We start from the raw sequence: 22143 nt of genomic DNA on the forward strand, positions 1-22143 counted from the left end.
TGATTATGGATATGTTTAATGCAAATTCCTGGGCTTTACATAGCCCGTAATTCCAAACGTATTTGAAAATTAGGGCTCGCTGACAAATAACATTAGTATTAGACATAGTAGCAGGACTTCTCTTTGCTGCAGTGTCCAGAAGTCATTTTATTATGTCCATTATCAATGTTGCATTCCAGCAAATATAAAGTTTGGAAATGTTAAGGTAAGCATGGTGATCTTAAGGGTGAGGTAGGTTGGAGGGCATATGGTGAGATGCTAGGCGTAAACTTAGGTGGAAGGGAGAAATGGTGAGCTAAGGTGCAGGCAGTAGGCAGTGGTGAGCATGGTAGGCGATAGGAAGAGGTGAGCTAGGGAGGGTGTGCTGTTGGGGATAGGCAAGCGTGAGGTTGGTTGGGTGGCTGTTTGTGGGGTGGGCATTGGTGAGGTGTTGGAAGAGTGGGGTATTTGCACATGGTCTTTCCCATTTCTGTAATGGCTTGGCATGTTGAAGAATGATGGATTGGAGGGTTGTCCTAAACATTCCAGCCACCACCTCTTGATTTGCTACCCTCATTTCACTAAATTTCTCTCAGAGCTTGTAAATCAATCCCTTGGCCTGACTTACCACAGATTGCAAGGGATGCTTATGGACCACAGAGGGAGCCCTGACCCTTAGAGTGACATGGCAGAGAAAAGGCTGCGGCCAGGCAGAGCTTGCAGGCAAAGCAGGGATTGGGGATGGGGTGGAAGGACTGCACAGATTAGGGTAGATGGAACACCAGCAGTTGCGGGGTGGTGGGGCATCAGAATGAGAAGTGACCAGGCCCAGCATGCATCAGTAGGTCGTTGCCATGGGAAGAAGGAGCAAGATGGAGTTCTTTGGAGGTGATGCCAGCTGCAGGGAACAGACCTAGGAGAATTCATGGCACACGTGTTTATAGTTGCCATGATAATCACAGAGGCTCCTTCCTAACACCCCTTTGCCTTGCTTTCAAAAGTAGCAATGTTATACACATACAGTTAGTGCAGGAGCCAAAAGATACACTAAGACCCAAAAGAACAATACACAGGTTTACTTTGGGGGCTAGATTACTTGTTTCTAAAGCAACCCCACTATATGGAGTGAAGAATATCACTTTCGGGCTCCTCTAATGGCACCATGGCATTAGTGAAAACAACCTCATCTGCAGTGAACATTCAAAGCACAAGCCCCCATTAACATATAAGGATAATCTACTAGATGTGTCCTTACCAGTGGAGACCACTTGGCCGCTCATGATCTCACAGAGACCTGCCAGACTGTTTCCTTCCACTGCAACACTTTCATGTGTCCCACGACTGTATGACCCCCACCACAGTGGATGTAATGTAAGCAATTTAAAGTAAGCGGCTGACTGGAGTAGGATAAAATAAGTCATTGGCCCTCATTCCAACCCAGGCGTTAAGGGTTTAACGGCACCGTCGGCGCCGTTAACCCTTAACACCTGACCCTTAACGCCTGATTTCCACCTTAACGCCTGCTTTTAGCAGGCGTTAAGTACCAAGACGCTAAGCGTCCTTGGCGCTAATTACGGCACCGTAATTTACGGTGCCGTAATTAGCACCTTCCCCACTCCCATTATGCCCTATGGGGCAAAAATGGGAATGGGGAAGGGTAAATGGGGATTGGGAATTTACCGCCCCACTCACCTTGGAATGGGGCGGTAAATCCGCCATCCACCATGGTGTAAACTGAGTTTACACCATGGTGGTAAAGTAGGGAACTTACCACCTGGGTTGGAATGAGGGCCATAGTGTTGGTTACAGTGAGCAAGCAAACTAGAAAGGTAATCATCTACTCCTTTGGAGGTAATGACAAATGCCGTGTTTACATGTTGCTGTATGGATTGATGAGGTAATGATTACAAACCTTCCTAGTAGCAGATGGAAGGCATTCTATATATGGCATATGCATCAATTCAAAGGAATATGTGAAATATGTTATGTACAGTATATGGATGTAAGGTTTAGAGGAGCTATTTGGTTTTATCAGGAATGTATCTATGTATATTAGAGAATTGGAAGGTTTATAGAAGGGCTATCATTAGAGGTAAGAAAAAGGGTCAAGAGAGGAGGCTTAACATGCTGCCTTTCAATTCTGATGCGAACTGACAAACTGAGTAGCCATTTATAGTTAACTTCCTGTTGCTGCTGCAGCATGCATTGCCCACAGATAGGAATTCTGCCTTGTCAATGGCAATGTGTTTCTTTTAACAGAAGGGAAATATCCCATGCATGTCCGTTTATTTCCACCACCAGGGCCAGTCCTGCTCCAAAATACCTGGCAATTCTCTGCTGAAAAAGAGTACCACCAGCCTCCCAGGACATGTGCCTTGACCATTTAGGGCATCATTTGTGAGGTGTGGCTATATTGCTGTGGCTCACTAGGTACAGGGTGCAAGAGTTCAACAACTGTATTACCCATAATAACTTGGAATAAAACCCCAAGCATTCCAAACTGTGTGAACAATGTGTGAGCCTCTGTACCGAAAACATAAATGGCCAAATAACTAATTTTCTGGGAAGTGAATCTACCATTGTATTTGTGCTCACTGTGCTGTGTATAGAGGAGAAATATCAATTTCCATAAGAGTATTGTACTACACACAGGGACAGTCCAGCACAAAACTGTTTGGCCATTTATTTTTGCCAATTCTCTTCTGTACAAGCCACCAGCAACCCAGACACTTGTTACTGCCTTGTTGTACTTGCTGTACTTGTGTCATCATCATCCTGTCTAATCCCTAACCTGTGTAGATTTGAAATTGGGCAACATTTTGCAACAATCCCAATTAAATATAATGCACCACTTACTGTTATTTGTTTGTGTACACAGTTTATGGTGCCGTTGTCGTTTTCTTCTATAAATAAAACAAACAAATAGAGGTAGGCACATGTATTCATTGGTAATTTATTTTGCACATTGTGCACAAATGTTACATGAGGGCCATCAAGCATCACATGAAAACACCTAGACATAGAGACTAGACTCTACGAGTTTGATGATTACGAACAAGGACAGAAAAATATGCCCGAAGGCCCAGTTACCTCCAGTTCTTTTTAGGGCATTTCTAGAAAACAACCTTAATTATGGGCTATCCTGGTCCCAAACATACTAATATCACTATAAAACAAAGATGTTAATCTTCTCAATAGGGACTCTGCAGTCTGCAAAACCTCATGTGCCCATACTACTTACCTACATATTAGTGTAAATTGTTTTGTAAGCTTCCTGCATGCCACCACGGGTTCCTTCACTGCACTGAACGTATAATTAGATAAGGAACAATAACAACACAAATTACATAAGACCATGTAGTTGTAATATGGCATTCTAAAAGGGCTGTCTCTATTTGCCTAGGATGGAGACAAATTAATTGTTCCTGAGAATTTATTGCAGGGCCCGGTCCCTTTCTTAAGGGTGATGAGGAATTCCTGCAAGAAGTTGGATGGTTCCCATATATCCCTGATCTGTGCGTCAAACGCTTCCATAGTTGTGGGTTGGTGATCTTGATATTTCTTACAGATGATTTGTGCCTGAAAAATGATGTTCACATTGCTTGAGTGGACATTGCACTCGGGGACATACATTGATATTAGACCCTTCTGGTATTCTAATCTCGTTCCTTTGCATATGTGAAGTAGATCTACATGAATTTACATTTGATTTTATGCCCAGCTTTTAATCAATTGAATTATTCGATGTCGATAAACATCCTAAGAATCCAATAGAGCCGGACTGCGTGTTTCAGGACATCTCTAAAGCTCTTTTGTAGGTTCTCCTGTACAAACTGCATTGCATCTCTGCAGACTACATTCCATTTGTGCAGTTGGGATCCTACTAGCGCCCTTGTGATTTTGAAGAAGTACCTGGATGACCTGGAACATCATTACATGGAAGTTGTACTTTTGGTGACCTCTGTGATTTGTTATGAAATGTAACATTTAGGTTAGAGCCATATTGCACATTGTTTTTACTCTGTGTAAGGGACTGTAAATGCTGCAATTCTTGGGACCAAGAGAAAGGCAGATAATTGGTAATATTGGTCTGTGAGCTTAATTTCAGCCACTTAGCCAGATGCAATTAACTCTAATTCAATGTGAGCGTTACTTAGGCAGTTTGAGATTTAGTCTGGTCGTCTGGTGCATCCATGAGGTGGCTATGAATCTGTGCATCCTCATCATAGATTTGGAATTTAAGATGGTGTTCATTGTTGACCTCTGCCGTGTGAACATGTGTTTAATAACAAGAAGTGATGGCAATGAGGCTGCATGGGGCACACCACATGTATAGTTTGGGTGGATCTGAAGAAGGCCCCAATTCTGATTCGCTGGCACCGTCTGTGTGAACATTCCGGATCCACTTCAAGGCCATACCAGGTATTGCAAAATGCAAGTGAATCAACAAAAATCAAGATTCTGGATGGATGGCCAACATCTATTAATGACACCACTCAAGATGATGATTTGCTAGCTTCCATAAAGTCTTGGAGCTGGCATGTCATTTTCCCCTCCATTGCACAGGAATAGTACATTAAATATAGGCCAATCATTGGCTAATTAATTGCTGGCTGTTGTGCACCTTTAAACACTGGAGCATTTATGGCATGCTTAAGAGCCTTTCTTAAAAGCCTTTTTGAATGGCATATTAACGAACATGAAACAAAGCCTAATAGTGACTCTATTCAGCATGGTGCTATTTCATTGAATTCCATCAGGCTCCCATATTTGTGAAAGTGCACCCTATGACTATTATTGGAGTGCTAAGTAAGATCAATGTCAGATGATTAATCTTCCCATTACAGGAAGCCTAGTGTCAGATGCAGATGGACTGAAATATAAATATGTTCCCATCCTTGGCTTGAGTTGAATCAGGGAAAAAAGAGTGGCAGAACAGCTAAACATTAAATGGTACATTGGGTCTTGTTAAGAGAGGTGTGAGAAGGGGCAGACATATTCTTTATATGTAAACCAACTATGAAAAGGCAATATATTGTTGCCTGGCTAAACAAAAATTGGATGATTATTCTGATTCATGTGAAAATAACAGAGTTTAGTTATTCTTTCTTATATAAACTATGGATTTGATTTCCTAGTATGTATGGTCCTTAGGTTTAGATAATTACGTACGTTTAAATATTGCATGTAATGGTATAGGTGAAGTTATGTTGAAGTTATGTTGGTTCATATTGTGCACCGCTACCACTCAGGGGCAGTCTCCAGGCGCTCACGTGGCTCTGCAAGCGAGGGGGTGGGGAGATCAGTTATGATAGGGTGAGAGGAAAGGTTCAGAACCAGGTGGAAATGGTGTCTGTGAGTGTGGTTTTGCAAGTGTGAGTTTGTGTGGGAGGTCCCATGCATTGTAAAAGTATGGGTAGGACTCGGTGCATCAGGTGTGTGTGCTAGTGTTTGTATTGGTGTTCGTGTGGTGTTTGATGTTGAGGTGGGTTAGGTTGTGCGCTCTGGTTAGATAGTGTCCATTAGGGATCAAGAGACATGGACGGTTTTAGCTGTAAGACTATCTGATGTCTTTGTGTGCACTTACGTTGTTGATGGTTTTATGGACTATGTGGGGTGGTTCACTCAGAGATGGTGGGTGTGAACATAGAATTGATTCTTGGTGTGCTTGGCTAGCCCAAGGTCTGGTGTAGTGGCATTGGTTATGTTGGAAGAGCAGGAAGAGGAGGTATGCTAGTAAGTTGTTTGGTTTGTTGGAGTCTCTGATGTGACTCTTTGATTGTAACTTGATTGTATCTACTCAGGTTCTTGGTTGTGGGTCGACGGCCCATCTTGCCTCCTCTCTAGGTGTTTGTCTGTGTGTTATTGCTGCTGGTGCCCCTTTGTGGTTTTCATTGTCTGTTGAAACACTAGGTTTTGAGTCGTTTCCTGAAGGTGATGTGGTCTTCTGTTTTTCTAATTTCTTTGGGCACAGTGTTCCAGAGGTTAGCAATTGGATGTAAGAACGCTGTTCCATCAAAGTTCCTTTTTTCATAATGTTTTGCCTCAATGTGTAGGTTGTTGCTGGATCTTATGTCCCTTTTGGGCGATACCGGCTAATCATGTCTTGGAGGAATTCAGCTCGCTGTCTGTGCAATGCTTTGTGGGCGATGCAGAGTGCTTTAGTGCATTGTGACATAAGGCAATACGTGATTAATTCCTATGTTACTTTAAGTGCTTTTATTTAGTTCATGACATTAACTAAAAAGTGTGCAACAGAAGACAGAGTGGTTCCGATGCAAGTTTTCAATTGCCTTTGTTTTGATTGGACAAGCTGCTCACATGACTTAACAGTGAAGATCTCAATGGTCCCCTCACATCAGCAATGTAGACCTTAATTGATGTAGACATAATTGAAGTAAACTCCATGATGTGTAGCTGAAGGGCAGGTATTGGTAACAAAATACATAACATGAGTTATGTTATCAGTAGAAATAAAGGCACAATTACAGGAGATGGGGGTTATAGCATATTTAAAAACTTTGAACTTCAGTGAAACAACTTTAGATAAGGGACAGTTAAGGTGAATAGTTTCAGTACAACCAACGCCTTCAAATTCAGTGAAAAAACATTAGTTGAAGCAACTTTCAGGTGCTAATTTATTGCAACAAAACCCCTGAAATTCTACAGGTGTTGGAAGCTACATGACTATGAGGCCCCCATAGCACAACCACTGAGCACACTGATTACATCACAAATAACATCACTTAAGCATGTCAAAAACCCATCAGTGATGAGTCATCTGCAATGCTACCCATCACACGTCGAGTCCTGCAGGGTTCCATCCTTTCCCTAATGATGTTCAATCTATCAGTGGAGCCGCCGGGAGCCCTCCTAGCCACACAAAACATCCACATCCACCAATACACCAATGACACACAGCTATACCTCAAGATTGACTGCATCAAGGAGATCCCCAGGCTCAAATCCTGTTTCTCCCTGATCCATTCTTGGATGTCCAGTGCATACTTGAAGTACAACCCCTCCAAGACCAAAGTCGTACTCTGAGGGCTTCACACCCAAGGTCACCTCCGGCGCCAAGTCCCTCGGGTTCTGCAGCAACAAACACCTACCCATCAAAGCACACATAGCTAAAAATAACTCAGGCAGCATGGTATCAGCTCTCTCTCCTAGGAAAAGTCAAGCCCTTCCTCCCTCCGGACAGCTTTAGATCCACCATTCAAGCACTGGTCCTATCCCACCTGGAGAGAGGCAATGCACTCTTTGAAGGCCTCCTGATGTCCCCCTTTGTGCCCATAGAACAGTGCAACATGTGGCCACATGCCTCATCAAGGGTCTACGTAGATAAAACCACATCACCCCTCAACCTTCACTGGCTCCCACTGCATGCACAAATCACCTTCCAATCTTGTTGCCTTGTCTATAAGGCAGTCGGACTCAAATCACCCTGCTACCTCCTGGAGAAACTCACCATCTCTGTTGGAAAGCACACCACCAGAAGCCAGGACACATGCAGACTAGAAATCCATCTTTTCAAAATTGAAAGAACCAGAAAACAAGCCTTCTCTGCCTATGCCCCAAGACTATGGAGTCTCCTCCCCATCAGCATCTGACTCGACCCCATGGTCCTACAATTCAGAAAAAACTCAAGACCCACCTCTTCAAGGCATTTCTCCTCCTCAACACCTAGGCCATCACCTTGCCCCTTGCGCCACCTGAATTGCTAGACACCGCCCGCCACTCTTGTCCCTGACACCGGTACAGCTGCACCCCTCTGTACATATGTTCTCTTGATACCTCTGAAAAGCACTCTCTTATGCATCTGTACTGTTGTATACCTATGTAAAGCACTCTGTTATACCTCTGTAAAGCACTCTGTTACTTCTTGAAGCTAGGTCCGCACTCAATAAATACCATAATAATAATAGTCACAATAATTAAGAGTAACATCTGAATAATAATAATGTTAGAAATCAGTTAGGACACCACCTATGACCTCCTCCATTACCTTACTGCTATGGAGCAGACATTGCAAAATGTGTTTGGCTATATTTGAACATATAGAGTTCATTCTAGCACATATGTGATACACCCTGCCTTTTATGAAGGTCCAAAAACATTTTCAAGCCTTGTAAATAATGATAGAATAACTACATAAAGTTGGTCTTGTACATATCAATCTACAATTTTCTTTGCAATACAGCATCCTTTGGATATCCAGTGGTTTATATTTTAACTTCTACTAGTCCTACTCAGGATAGGCAATGAGGGGACACGGGAGCCATAGCCTAAACATGTAGTGAAATGTCCTTTTAGTACATAAGCTACTCTAGTCCTGATAACCATGTGTCCTTGCAACATGTAGGTGCTTTTAAACATAATTGACCTTTGCAGGCCACCTGCCCTAACGTTTACCATTTGACATGGTTAAGGCCTAACTTTTGATTTGTTATACTGACAGTAAGTTATCTGTCAAGAGTAGACAAGATGAATTTGGAAACTGTTTCTTCTCATGTATGTTGTATTCTTTGGTAGGCAGTGCAAAGTCATAATTATACTACTTAAATGACTACTTTGCATATTTGACTGTTTTTAGAACAAAGTGTAACAGGTACTATAATATCTCATCATGGTAAATGGTCATTCAATACAGAGCAAATACTGTGGTTTTAAATAAACATTGTTTTTCAATGAGATCTTCGAACAACCATTGGACTAGAACTACACTTAAATGCAGAGACACGCTTTTTAAATGTTGCATCTCTCTTAATTGCACACATGATCTTTTGTACCAGTGATGTGAATGATGGTGCCATAAGTGATGTTATATGTGATATCATCAGTGATGTACTTTGTGATGTCCTCAGTGTGCTTAGGGTTTGCACAATGTGTGTCTCATAGTTAAGCTAGCGTAGCTTTAAACACCTGCCAAGTGTGATTTTTTTTTTCATTAACTCAGCATCTTAACGTCACTTCAACTAAACTTTTATTCCCACTGAATTTCATTAGCTTTCTTGCACTGGACCTATTCAGCTTATGTGTCCCCTAATTAATTCTCTTCACTGCATATATATATACATACATATACTAGCTGGGATTTTATAATACAATTGTGGCCTACAACCAATAAAATGGAGAAAAAAAACCTTCCTGATCAAGATCAAGAGAAATAAGATCTATCAGATTTGGCACTCATTGGAGATTTCTTAATCTTGCTTGCTGCCACGTTTAAAATGAACACTTGTCAAATTGGGGAAGTTTGTCAAATTATTGGAAATTGACTGTTGAACTAATTTATTTTCAAATCCATTCTTCATAATACCAATGCACAATGACAGTATTTTCTTTCAGCATTTCTGCAACCCACAGAACATGTGTCAGAAATGTATTTCCATCAGTGCCCATCTTGAATATGTGTTCCATCTGGAATATTTGTTGTGGAGTACACAGGCCTTCTTGGCAAATCACATCTCTATCATGTGTGAGTTTCTGGGCCCAATAATATCAATCACATGGCATTATACATTTGGAGTGCAGCTTTAGGCAGTGGAAATGCATTTGTTTTAAGGATTGGCTTTCCAGGTCCAGAATTACTTAAAATGTGTGGGCCAAATACTACCATTATGGGAAACCTTGTTATAGAATCATCTGATTAAAAGTGCACAGGGTTAACTTAATCAAGAGAAGCCAAAATGCAAGAAGAAAGCTACAGCAGTCTTTGGGCCCCAGCTCTGCTTTGCTAAGTAAATTGGGAAAGGAAAGCCTGAAAATAGAGCTGGGTGAACGAAAGGCGTTTACCTTTCCTTGCCAGACACAGCTCCAATGCACATGAAGGAAATACATAATGAGTTCTTCCCATCCAGCTAATGCCATCTCCAGAGATTATAACAGCACACCCATTTCCAGATGCCATTTAATTAGCCTCCAAAACCTAATTTCAAAGAGAATCTGTAACTTAGTTAATCATCCAAAATCACATCAAAATGCATTAGCCAGAGAAAGGTTAACAGATAAAATAACTGACATGTTTATGCACTGCAACCACCAGCCCTCTATCTTGTATTAGTCAAGGTGAAAGGTCATTGAAAGTATGCACACTAAAAGCATTCTACGTTGGATAAGTGGTGACATGGAAAGGGAATATTTAGGTGACCATTGACTCTGCCGTCTTGTGAAGAACTGCTCCAATTGCACACCAAAGAAATAAACTAATTTAAAATATAAAGAATAATACTTCAAATGTGTAAACAATGAAAAGTATGAAGTGCATCGCCATGCACGCTCTAATTGATTTGTATTTTGGATATATTTTAGATAAAGGAACACCTATCAAAATATGTAATACAAACATGGTTTTAAGAATTACCTTTATTTGTTCAAAACAAATACAATTGTAAAAAATTATCAGAATTCTATCATTAAATATTTATATGTATATAAAATGTTAACCTTGACTCGTAGAATCCAAAAATATAAGTTTAATCAAGGCATCATAGATGAGTCTGAAATTAGAGTAGACAAGCAAAATTCACTCTTCAAAATAAGGAGGGCTTTCCTCCTATCCCTGGGATTGAAAAGCCACACCTCTGACCTGCCAGAGGTGTTGTTAGAGAGAAATATAATGGCATATAGAGCCCACAGACATTATTATGGAGTATTGGGGGAGGAATAGACAGAAAGGGGAACAAACTGGAAAATGCATAGCAAGAGAAATGACTCTTGGCAGATGGCAGACCAGTCCAGGAGACCTGCCAACTGAGAGAAAGGAATGTGTAGAACCCAAAGGCACACCTATGTTCAATAAAACTCAATATAGGTCATTTACCACAGTGGTGTAGAGATTTAAACACTTTCAAAGTATTTGAGGTGCGGGGGAAGACACTCAACCTTGGCATCTAGGTTGAATATATGAAAGGGAAAAATGTGGTTGTTTCAAACAGTGCATGCGCGTGGTTTCGTCAGTTGTTTTGATGTTCACTGTGCATGTACTTCCCTTGCGTCATTGTTATGACGCATAACTCACAGGACCTTTCAGAAGATTGGTGCACATGCGCAATACGACATAATACTGCCGCGCATGTACGCTTTCACGTCACTGTGCAGGCAGTACTTAAACAGATGAAGATCAGTATAGAGTCACATCCTAGTCTGGCGATTGCGACCTACCATGACGCCCTTCTGACCTCAGACTTCTATTCACAAGTAAGTTATCCTACACTCTTCTGAAATGTATGGAGGTACCTTCTCTATTGAGTTAACTGATTTTGATTTTTTCTTGATACATTTTTCCTCTTTTAGTTGTATTCAGTACAACCACACGCCTCTGTGTTAAATGGTATTCTGAAGACGCCAGCTTATTGGACCTCTCAACTAGGGTGGTTACGACTTTGAAGTATTACTTCATATGACTGCATGTAAGTCTCTTCTCTTCTTAAAGGAGATACATCTCTTTAAAAACTGTTACCTTTAGTCATGAGCTTTTTCTTACTAGAACTTGTTTTCTATCTTTAAATCTTATCCCTAGACCTGTGATGGTCCTAGAAGCCTGCACACTCAGACCAACTAATACCTCATCTAACCTTATTAGCATACCATCATCCCATTGTGGATGGTAAGTTTTCTCTCTATCTTTGGGCTCTATTGCCACCTCTGAGTACAGGAATTTGCCCTAATTTACTTACCTTGATACAGAACTCAGAGTTGTTAGCTACTCTAGTATATACTACACTAATCCTATTTTCCAAAAGGTTACTTAGGCAACAAACTGTGGAAAGAATGATTTCAGTTTACTGTTATATATATATATGTAGTTCTTGTCCCAAATGGACCAATTAGCTTATATAATTTGCGGTTATTGATCGCTGCAGAATGTTTTTGAATTGTATATAAACATGATTGTATCTAACATACTAAGAGATACATATTGCTTTGTTTTTGTAGAAAATGAAATGTACTATTGCCCCTGAAGAAAAGTGAAAAACTCGAAACGAGTTGGACTGTATTATACACAACAATGTTAATAAATTTATGAATTTTTGATAAAAAACATTTTTCTGTGAGATTATCATTCAACTATATTTATCAATTGTCACTGGTTACTATTTGAACATTTTGTGCATATTATCATCAAAATCTTCTTACTTATTGATCTGTTTGTACAGATACTAGATAGTGTGCAGGGGACGGGAGTTCCCTAAATTTTGGGAACAACCACCTTTTTTTCCAATTGAGAGAAAGGAGCCAGAGAAGCCAATAGAGGGAAGACCAGCCGTCACTCAGTGATTGATTCTGAAAAGGCCAATTGAATTGATGGTTTGCTGAGAGGATGATGTCTGGCTGACTGGGTCCCTAGCTGGTTCTCCCTAAACTTTACATCTGAAAAGGTAAATCACCCACATTTCCCTAAATGGTCCAACTTGATCAGGGTGAAATCTGAAAAGGAACAGTACTGGGAATTTGGGGAAATAAAATTAAAAAACAGACAAAGGTGCTAATATCCCAATGTTCTGTATTCTTTATATATATATGTATAATATATTAATATATATATATATACTGGTAAGAACCCATGAAATTCAGTGAAAACACCTTGTTAAAGGGACGTTATGGTTACAAGTAAAACCGAAAACCCCCCAGAAATTTGCCAGTTATGGTAAGCTAAGCAACCATAACTTGCGCCACCACAGTGCACTGCTAAGACTAACACCCAGGACATCAAAGATGGCATCACAAAAGGGTTTGCTGGTGCTGCCGAGTCTGCAGACTTCACCACTGAATGCGGACAGCGCAGTGAGTAAAACAGCTGGAAATCTTATTTGGGGTCACTTAGAGTGGCTGGAAAAGATGGGGGAGTGGATATGAACACATGCCCGGGATGGCAGTCAGATTGGGGAGGTTCTAGGTGAGTCCTGCTAATTGAAGGTTACTGTATGTATTTGCTGTGGTAGCTGCCGTGTTGTTATGGTTAAGTTGCTCAGCTCACAGGAAGTTGACTTTTTGGGCAGTTTATAACCTTGCCACTCGTTGGACGAATCATCACCAAACTTTGCATAAAAAGTAAATGATTTTGTGACATTCCAGGGTGGGCAAAGTTATAGGGGGTCTCAAAATGTGTGGAAATCCTCATAGACGTAATGGAAATAAAAGTGTGCTTGTGCCTACAGCCCAAACCATTGGAAAGATTTTCATAAAATTTGAAGCAGGAGCAGTGGCTTGGTTTCGAAAGTGGGCTTTTGTAAATTTGGTGTGAATTCACCAAGTAGTTAAAAAAAAAGGCAAAATTGAGGTCAAAATGAATTAGTGATATCTGGGTCCGGTGCACAGACTAATTTCCTGATTTGAAGTCCGTGGACACCTCTGGACCAATCAGAATGTGGCTTGCTGTCCGAGGACATCAAAGATGCAAGCTGAATGAATGTTCAAAAAATGTGGGGTGCATCATATTTTTTTAAACGGTTGCCATATTGGATCTTTGTACAGCAGCCATTGTCTGCAAATAGCGTGGTTGAATAAAGTCTACTAAACATATTTGGCATGATTTGGAGGCCGAAAGAGGGCCTGGAACAAGTGGGGGAGTGGAATAAACTTGATATGAAGCTGTTTTAATAGGTGAAAAAAAGATTTGGCGTCCCTCTGAGGCCGCAGATTTCGTTTCTGACCGTAGACAGCGCAGTTAGAATAAGTCTGGAAAAATGTTTTTGGGTTTTTTGGTGCCTAAAAGAGGGCCTGGAAATGGTGGGGGAGTGGAAAAAATGACAGGGAGCTGTTTTTATTTATGAAAAGCTATGCAGGTGCTGCTGTGTCTGCTTTTAATTCTTCTGTCCGCAGACGTTACTGGGATTGGGGGTGGGGAGGAATGGGTGGGTCTTGTTATTTGAAGGTGTATCATACATAATTGTTATATGGTTTAATTCTATTGTGATGGATGTGGCCAATGGCCAGATTCTTGAGGGCATGGCTGTATTCTGTGCCCCCAAGAATTGGCCACTGGCCACATACAGTATAGTAATATGTTTGCTGTTATTATAGGTACTATAGGGAGAGTATACCGTATTTGTAATATGGTGGAATAATATAGTTGGAGTGTATATGGTATTTATGATCATAGTACAACTGAGGGTAGTGTTCCTTGATCTCTCCTCTACCTTTGACACAGTCAACCATTATATATTCATTAAACAAATACATGATACCTTTTGGTATCATGAACTGGGCGTGGGCTGGCTGACCTGTTTTCCTCACTAACCGCCCTTCCCAAACACCTCACTCTCTACACGCAGCATACTCCAGGATTCTATCCTATCATTGTGGCTATTCAATATCTATCTCGTCCCTCTGGCTCACCTGATGTACTTATTCTTTTCTCATTTCCTTTTCTCATTTCCAATGTTATGTTAATGACACACATCTTTCCTTGAAACTTCCCTCTTCTAATTTCTTCTCTTCGGTTTTTAGCTCTGATTATTTGACCGGCATTGTGCCATTGTGTCGGCTAATAAGCTCAGTCTTGATGCCAGTAAAATGGAGATACTTCTTAATGTGACACCTGTGACCTTTTTTCCTCCTGCCCTCTGGCTGCTTTCTTTGTATCCTCCACTCCACAATTCTGTGAGGCTAAAAACCCTGGGGTCATCTTTAAGTGGTCTCTCACCTTTACTCCTTACATTATGGAGGATGTAAAGAAGGCCCACTTTCATCTTCACCTCCTTACAGCCATTCTACTGTTTCTCACCTTCTCCTAGAAGCTAAACGTTTCTAGAGCCCTCGTCCTCTGTAGGCTGGACTACTGCAACAACCTCTTCCTCAACCTCCCCCTTTGGTGTTTACGCCCCCTTCAGCTAATCCAGAATAGGGCTGCAAGACTTATCCTTGGCCTGAAGCCCATAGATTGTATTGCTGCAGCCCTAAAATGTGTACATTGGCTCCTAGTGGCTGCAAGGATGAAAATAAAGATCCTCTGTATTATTGACAAGTCTTTTTTGGACCTTGGACTATGCTATCTCCAACCTACGCTATCTCCAACTTTGTCGCCCTAAATAATCCCCTGCTGAAGCCATCTGTTCCTCTAACTCCAATTCTCTGCTTGTCAAACGCTTTTCGAAACAGAGAGCGGGAGGCATGTCTCTCTCTTCGGCCGATGCCTCTCTTTGGAACAGCCTTCTTGATCCTCTTAGACTTGAGCTGGACTTCCTTAAATTCAAGAAACTTCTGAAAACTGTGCTTTTGTATTCTTGTTTCACTTAATCTCTTCTCTGCTAACTGATACCACTGGCACAGAGCCTGGTGGCCTGGCCCCTCATAAACCTCACAGGTTATAGGCCCTGTATCTAGTTGACACCAGTACAACTCTCCCCCTTCAGCACTGCCCTTGCGGGTCTACCTCCTGGTGGTCCCCACCGTTGAGATTCCTCTGCCCCAACAGTTAGCCAGTGCCCTCCGCACTTTCCGTCTGGGCACCTATCAGCAATTGGCAATCCCTACTCTCTTTCTATTGTTGCTCGTGTCTTTCTGCACAATGCATATGTGCATTTATAGCAGCAGTGTGTACAATTTATTTGGATAAAAATGGGGAAATGCAGATGCAAAAGATTTCTAGAACATTCTTAAGTGGCCGTTGGTATGTGGAAGGTTAATATGTTGATAGGTTTAATTTTAGAGTTTTTGGAAGTGATTGGTGGATAGATGGGTGACAGTTTGAAATCAGGCAATGAGGGAGTGTTACAAACATAACAGTAACATTGGTGGAAGGGCTGTCCTGAATAATGGTGTGCACATGCAATCAGGGTCTTTTAATGATGCATGGCCTGGAAAGGGGACAGCAGAGATCATGGATAGTCATGATGGTCCATGGATGATGGTCCTTATTGTATGCTAGAGAAAAGTATTTGGGACAGAACATTTTTTCTGTGCTTATTTCCATATTACAAAATGGGAATGTTGGAGAATCTGACTACTTTACTGAAAATTGTGAAGTAGATGGAGTCTATAAGCTTATTTATTTTTAGTTCTATTTTTAGATGTTGTATTTTTTTCTCTTCTTTGATTGTTTTACAGGAGAGGCCAGTAAGTAAGGCTGGGAGGGAAATGAGGGGAGGGGCACCACCCACAGATATGGAGGGGCAAGTGGACAGGGGAAGATGTTGGGTGTGCGCTAAATATAAGGTAAGGTGCAGTGTTTCTCATGCTCATTGATTACAGCCTCGAAAGCACTTCGAAACTGCTCTCCCCTGCAGAGTGGTGTGTTGAAGTATATACATAGTACTATGGTCTTGGAAAGATATGGATGAACAGACTCTTTTATGGCTTGCAGGGTAGCTTGTGTGATTTTGTGCCCCACTGGAGTAGACTGTGTGGTGGGTATTGGTTGAGGAAGTTGAGGTAGAGGAAAACAGTCTACTACTTCCTGAGAAAGTACAGCCTTTCTGAGAGCATCCCAGTGGTTGGATTTGGTTTGGTGGCACATGGAGGTGGTCCTGTAGGAGTACTGTCCAGGGTGTCCCTGACTGAGTACAACGTTGCACTCAGTGCATTTCACATTGCTAACCTTAGTCTTCAGTAAACCCCCAATTTTGGAAAGGAACCACCACACCCACGATTCTCTCTGGGTACTGGAGGTAGGCATTTCCTCTATCTCATCTTCATGGCCCTCTTGATTATTTTGTGCATCATTGCACTTTTTTTGTTGTCTAAGCCCTCCAGCTGGTGGTGGTGGTGGCTCCTGTGGATGAGGGATGGCCATGGCTGATGCCCTTTCTGTGGTTAAATAGCAGTTGTGCTAATAATCTTCCAAGCATGTGCTCCCTTATGGATTGCCGATGGAAAATCGGTAAGAATAGGTATCGGAGCTATGCAAGGGTACATTTTCAGCTTGAAACTTCCTAGATGAGCCGAAAATACAGTTGCAAACTGTTTGCCAAGCACGGACCCATTCGCGAATATGTCTTGATTCCGAGCACGCGGGTGAGGTCACATGACCCTGTCCGGAAAGTCCACGATGTCAGAGGTTCGCAAACGTTGGCAAACAGAAAATGGTGTAGAAAGTTTCAGAAAGTTTGTAGAAGTGTAATAAATGTTGCTAGGAGGTGGGGAACGGCAAAGTTTTAAGTTGAAACTTTCTAGATGGGCCTAAAATGCTGCTATATTGGGGGTAAGTATGATATTAGGAAGTTGTAGCAAATTAGGGTGCACTGGTAAAAACCCATGAAATTCAGTGAAAAAACCTTGTTAAAGGGACGTTATGGTTACAAGTAAAACCGAAAACCCCCTGAAATGTGCCAGTTATGGTAAGCTAAGCAACCATAAGTCATGTAACCACAATGCACTGCTAATACTAACACCCAGGACATCAAAGATGACATCACAAATGGAGTGAGACTCCATCAAACTCTGAATCAGATGTTACAGGTAGTGAGAACGAGGAACCCTGTGTACGTTTACTTTTTTTTACGAAATGCGTCTGCTCTGCCAAGACGGCAGAGCCAACAAACAAAGAAGAGGAGAAAATTATACATAAGGGCAGAAGAGAGGAGGAAGAAAGGGGGGCAGGAAATGAAATCAACATTATCTCATGGAGGTTGTTGCACTCTGGGAGATAGGTGGCTCAACCACGGAAAGGAACAACATAATGAAAGTGGTCAATTTATCGGACCACATTCTTACTGATGACCAGAATAAAGTACTCAGTCTGGGATTGAATTTCTGCCCCACTGCGCAATATAATTATGTACAAACTTGCATAGACTTTGACCGATTCATACGAAAAATACGGCTCAAGATGTTCTTTGCAACTAATTTGTATACTAAACCCCGGACTACAGCCCCTTAAGGCAAGACCGATATCACCATTGGAGAACTCAATACTTTATCAACTTTGCTATGATTGGAGAAAGGATGCGATGTGGGCACCAACAATGAATCCATCGATTTTGAAGAACTTGGTATCAATGTCAATCAGAAAAAGAAAATGCTTCTCATTGAACATCTCAAAACCATGAGGAAGCGGAACAAGATGAGGATTACGAAAAATATGTCTCAAAGCAGTAGAAGTGCACTTATGGAGTTGCACTATTTGTCCAACTACATTAGTAAACCCTCAGATAATGCACGAAATATAGTCATCATGAATAAATATGACTATATTTGTAAAGCATACAAACAACTAAATGACAATAAATGCTATGAAAGGCTCACTTCAAACCCCATCCGAGAGTGGGAAACGAAAGTGAAGATATTTCTAACAGAATGGGAGACCAAAGGTGTCCTGGAGGAAGATAATTGCTAATTTCTCTTCACAGCACATTCCATCTATCCTGCTATATATTTTCTGCCTAAACTCCACAAGAGCATTATCAAACCACGGGGGAGACCAACAGTGACATTGGTTGGTTCACTCCTGGGGAACATGTCTAAATACATTGAAGTTATTTTCCCCTTTGTATCCTCTCTACCGTCTTATCTCAAAGACACCAAAGACTTCATTTTCAGAATTGACAAACTACCTTGGGAATCCAATTACATTCTGGTAACCATGGATGTTGTATTTTTGTACACATCTATACAACTTGATCCGGGGAAAAAGGCCTGTGAATACATCTTGAACACTAGATCTCTTAACTACTTGAGTCACTGAAATGGTCCTTGCCATGATCGATCTATGTCTAACTAATACTAAATTAAACATTTGCCCCAGCCTACGCTAATCTCACTATGGGGTACTGGGAGAAATCCGATGTATTGTCTGAATATACCGAAGCACAAACAGAAAACATTGTATTGTGGCTTTGTTACACTGACTACCTGTTTATCATCTGGAAAGGGATAGAGCAAGAGTGGGTTGACTTTGTTGGATTATTGAACAACAACACTGATGGGTTTCCTGAAAATCATAGCCAGAACTCTAGAATTTTTCTAGGCCAACATCTTGTCAGTGAACTTCACAGAAAACCTTCTGGATCAAATACCCCCTCCAAGCCATGAGTGGACATCCCAAAAATCTAATTTGTAGTATCCCTTACGGTGAGTTGATTAGGTTCACAGGTATTGAAAAAGGCATATGAAAAAGAAAGTAAAGTCACAGCGTGGGGCTTTCAGCAACAGGAATATCCTAGAAGGGTCTTTGAGTGTGCTTACATCAAGGCTGGCCTGTGCTGGTCTGTGCGATAGACATACTTTATAATCAGGAAACACTAAAGATAAGACTGTCAATACTGATAAGGACATCACACACCGATTTTAACTTTTTGCATACAAGCACAATCCATCTGATATGTCTTAAAAAAGCACTGGAAAATTCTTATGGCTGACAATGATTTATCCAGTACACTCAACGAAAATCCAGGTATCTGTTTCTGCAAAAACTGCTCTTTCAAAGACTCCTTGGTTAGCAGTTTATGCATTGTGACGGTAGAAACAAACCAAGCAAGTGGCTCAATAGCCACGGGCAATGCTTTTTCAAAAGCACTTGATGCAAGATTTGCAAATATGCATACAATTGTACCTCATACAGACATCGTATATTAGGTAATTTCATCACCATTGTGAACAAGATAACCTGTGAGTCAGATTTTGTGGTGCAGGTCCTTAGATATCCATGTAACAAATGGTACATTTGAAGCACTAAATGTAAGCTTAAGGTTTGTATCTTACAACATGTACTGTATGAGCTATTCATAACAACTAAGCTTCCTATCCCATGGGTAAAGATTTTGCTGAATTCCATGAAGGCAAGTTGGAGGGTTTTACTTTTTTGGAATCCAAAAAATTGAAATAGGACCCTAAGGAGGATATAAAAAACGTCTACTTTGACAACAAGCGATACGGTGCATCATAGATTTCGAAAGTGAAAATCATATAGGACACAATATTGATGAGGAACTGTATACTTTTTTAGGACAAAATAGCAGGTGCATATGCTTATCTAGAGTGTGTGTTTGTATCTGGTGCTATGAGTGTAATTAGTCCTCTGTCCATGATCTCCAAAGCGGGCTCAAACGTGTGATGTCTACACAGTGCTTCTTGAAAGGAAATTGCTCTTTCTATCTTGTTTACTTTTCCTTGTTTTCACTTTTTTAACTCTCTCCTTTGTCATTATCGAGCTGCACTATAACCATGTTTGTGTTTTTTTTCCTTTTCTTTTTACTCTTTTTCTTTGATTAGATCACTTTGGTGACTGTTTTGGTTATACAATAGTACTATTTTCTATTGGTCTTTTCACCCAGAGAGGGGGACATTTGAGTGATTTATATGATATCTTAATCACATTGTGAGTACATCCACAATGAGCTTTTGTGGTCTTAGCATGAAATATATGTTATTTTATGTTTATTATCATGTATATATGTTTTGCTATATGATGCTCAGTAGATTTTTACTGCGAATGAAGGCATCAAATTATACAAATGTATGTGCTCTACACAGCCCTTTGACATTGTCAACCATTTGAAGATTCGCAGAATTTTGAACAGGTCAATACCTTATTAGTGGTGACCACAACCTATGCTGCGAGAGATGTATCTCATTTATTGAAGTTTAAAGCCTTAATAACTTTCAATCAGAGGGCTATGATGGTAACACATTGTGTACTTAATAGGTTTTATCATTACGCATTGTCCTCTGAATATTTGCATACATTTTCACAGGCTTATGTCTTGTAAATAGTGATCATGATGTGCACTTTTAGAGATCTATGTTAGTGGTGACTACACTTTATGCTGCTAGAGATTTATCTCCTTCGTTTGAGTTTATAGCACAAAACACTTTCATTTGGTGGACTATTATGATGGTACACTATGTACTTAAGTTTCCATCATGAGGCTTTGTCCTTCAAAGACTTGCAGACATTTGCGCAGGTTTATAGCTTGTAAATGGTAATCATTACCGATAATGCCAGAGATGTACATCTTTCATTTGAGTTTACAGCATGCAGCACTTTCATCTAGAGGACTATGGTGACAATACAGCATTCACTGTTTGGGTTCTGTTGCTTATTTTGCACACCATAACATGAGACACTGCACTTGCACCCACAATTATTATCTCAGTTGACTGCCTATTCCCATTTTCCAGAGCATTATATCTTGAAATTTGGGCCCCCGAATGGTGTTGTATGACTTGACACCCGCAGAAGTAGTCCATAAGTAGATATCGGATATACTCTGGTGTCACCCTTTGCACACCATCTGGATTTAGTCCATCCATTTATTTACTTATACATGCACCGTCATACTGCCTTCATACTCTGCACTGTTCTAAATGCATATATCACGTGCAATTACATCCAGGGCAAACATGGCATTGGATCTTTATTTTGCTCCACCTATCAGTATGCCTGAGTGTGACTATTTCCATCATTTAGTGTGATACGATTAATCTGAATGTATTCATATTACACCATTTTGAGCATGTTCTTGGGTGTTATCATTATAGTGAAACACAGGAAGTTATAGCAACAATGTGGGATAGCACAACATGGCTGCCATATTCTCAAACCATTGGTAGCAGTTTGTATGAATCCTACATAACATGTGCGCACAACCTAGAAAATACCTTTTACCCATGCAAAATGGCTGACATATTTTTCACTGCATACTAGTCCTCTCTCTCTTTTTGTTGTCTTCATTCGTATATTTAAATATGTCTCATGAATGGGTAGATTATCTGAACAAGCAGCAGAAGCGGTGGGAAATGTGTCATGTATGCCACACTTTTTTGGCTTAATTTCTGGGAATGACAACGTAATGTTTTTAAACGTATTTCACTAATGAAATGTAAATGTTTTTACTGATGGACTCTGGTGGAATATAGTCTTGTGGTAGTGCTACTCGAAGAAGGAAATATATATATATATGGTTAAATTGCTCAACTCATAGGAAGAGCACTTTTTGGACAGCTTATAACTTTGCTCCCCCTGTACAAATCCTCACCAACCATTGCAAAAACAAGTATATGGCACGCTCTGAATTTATTTGGCAATGCAAGTTTGGTGAGGTTTCGTCAAGGGAGGGCAAAGTTATAGACATAATGGAAACAAATGTTGCTCTCGCCTACAGCCCAAACCACTGGACAGATTTTCTCCAACTTTGTGGCAGGAGAGGTGGCTTGGTACCTAAAGTGTGTTTTTGTAAATTTGGTGTAAATCTGTCCAGTACTTTATTTTTTAAAATGACT

The 22143-nt window shown here is 40.7% G+C and overlaps 1 protein-coding gene across 1 annotated transcript in view; it reads right to left on the minus strand.

Annotated features, from left to right (window-relative positions):
- The window catches only part of GPR158 (G protein-coupled receptor 158), a 1740927-nt gene that overhangs the window by 422305 nt on the left and 1296479 nt on the right, over positions 1–22143 (minus strand). The gene's annotated exons all lie outside the window — the stretch shown is intronic.

Source organism: Ambystoma mexicanum, chromosome 2q (assembly GCF_040938575.1).
Source record: "Ambystoma mexicanum isolate Mex_15411 chromosome 2q, UKY_AmexF1_1, whole genome shotgun sequence".
NCBI classification, from domain to species: domain Eukaryota; kingdom Metazoa; phylum Chordata; class Amphibia; order Caudata; family Ambystomatidae; genus Ambystoma; species Ambystoma mexicanum.